This window comes from Sinocyclocheilus anshuiensis, unplaced genomic scaffold (assembly GCF_001515605.1).
Source record: "Sinocyclocheilus anshuiensis isolate Anshui unplaced genomic scaffold, SAMN03320099.WGS_v1.1 scaffold870, whole genome shotgun sequence".
Lineage (NCBI taxonomy): Eukaryota > Metazoa > Chordata > Actinopteri > Cypriniformes > Cyprinidae > Sinocyclocheilus > Sinocyclocheilus anshuiensis.
Window position 1 is genome coordinate 1,808,097 of NW_015540842.1, and position 2,016 is coordinate 1,810,112.

Sequence of the window (2,016 nt, forward strand, 5' to 3'; positions counted from 1 at the left end):
TATTATTACTGCATTGCATCCAGATGTTTTTTTTTTTTTTGTTAATTATAACTAATTACTATTACATTTTATGAAATAATATTAATATACAATTATAATATATATTATTGTAATGATGGTCCACTGAACGGCAAGTTGTAGATGAATCAAAGTGCAGTTTATTTACACAAAGACAAAACATAATCCAAAAGACTTGATTACAGACATGAAACAACTCACCGAAGAGAGGTTAATACATTCAATACACGACAAAAGACAAGGACAACATGAGGAATACATATATATTATATATATATATATATATATATAAATAAGGGTCACATGTCATAAACCAACCAATGAGGAACAAGACACATGACTTGGACAACCAATCAGAACATGACAAATAGAACAAAGGAACCAATAGCAGGAATACATGACGACAAAGGAACCACAAGACTAGACAGGAACCATGACTAAACTCCAAAATAAAAGACATGAAAGCAATGAACAAGAAACACAAATAAAACCCAAACCCCACATTACATATCCCCCCTCTAAGGGCAGCTCCAGACGCCCAAACAAAATCCAAACCTAACAAGTCCAGGAGGGTGGTAGAGTGAAGGCAGAACAGGGGGAGGGATGGAGGGCCAGGCCCGTGAAGGGGAACAGGACCTGGATCCTGACATGGACCGTGGAACAATGGGAAAGACCATGAGTCATGGAGCAGTGGTGGACCTGGACCCTGGAGCAAGGGCAGGTCTAGACTTTGGAGCAGAGTTGGGCCTGGACCGTGAAGCACTGGAGGACCTGGGCCGTGGAGCAGTGGCAGACAGTGGAACAATGGAAGTCCTGGGCCATGGAACAAAGGTAGACTGTGGATCAATGGAGGTCCTGGGCCATGGAACAGAGGCAGACTGTGGATCAGTGGAGGACCAGGGCCATGGATCAGATCCAGAGGAGCATGGAGCAATGGCGGAGCCGGCACAGCAGAAATCCATGGCGGAGCAGGCAGAGCAGGGAGCAATGGCAGCGCCCGCAAAGCAGGAAGCCATGGGGGTGCTGGCAGAGCAGGAAGGCAGGGTGGTGCCGGCAGAGCAGGAATCCATGGTGGAGCAGAGACATGGATAGACCACTTGACTGTGACAGAGCAGGCAGAGAGTTCTTGAATGGCCTCCTTGGCCGTGACAGGACAGTCTGTGAGTTCATGAATGGCCTCCATGGCCGTGACAAGGCAGACAGTGAGTTCATGAGTGGGTGCCACCGCCTTGGGAGGTTCTGCAGCAGATGCTGCCACCTCTGGTGGTTCCGCAGCAGACGCCGCCACCTCGGGAGGTTCTGCAGTGGAAGCCACCCCCTCTGGAGGCACTGGAGTGGATTCGTGGAAAGAAGAGGCCTCTGGGGCAGACTCATGGACAGGAGAGGACTCTGGGACAGACTTGTGGACAGGACAGGCCTCAGGAGTGCAGTGTGCAGCCCACACATTAAAAATGGCGACTGCCATCAAGGGCAGCGCAATAGACAGTGGCATGCTCAGCGGGCTTGAGTGTGTTGAGGCTGTGAGGTTTGAAAGTGTAGAGACAACTGGGATGCCAGCCACTCGCACTGAGCAGTACAGACTAAAGACATGAAACAACTCACCGAACAGAGGTTTATACGTTCAATACACGACAAAAGACAAGGGCAACATGAGGGCTATATATATATCAAACAATAAGGGTCACATGACATAAACCAACCAATGAGGAGCAAGACACATTACTTGGACAACCAATCACACAATGCCAATGACACAATGAACAAAGGAACCAATAGCAGGAATACAAGAGGGCAAAGGAACCACATGACTAGACAGGAACCATGACTAAACTCCAAAATAAAAGACATGAAAGCAATGAACAAGAAACACAAATAAAACCCAAACCCCACATTACATATCCCCCCTCTAAGGGCAGCTCCAGACGCCCAAACAAAATCCAAACCTAACAAGTCCAGGAGGGTGGTAGAGTGAAGGCAGAACAGGGGGGGGGATGGAGG

At 47.9% G+C, this 2,016-nt stretch overlaps 1 long non-coding RNA gene across 1 annotated transcript in view; it reads right to left on the reverse strand.

Annotated features, from left to right (window-relative positions):
• Positions 1-2,016, reverse strand: part of LOC107687521 (uncharacterized) — a 20,089-nt gene that overhangs the window by 12,115 nt on the left and 5,958 nt on the right. The gene's annotated exons all lie outside the window — the stretch shown is intronic.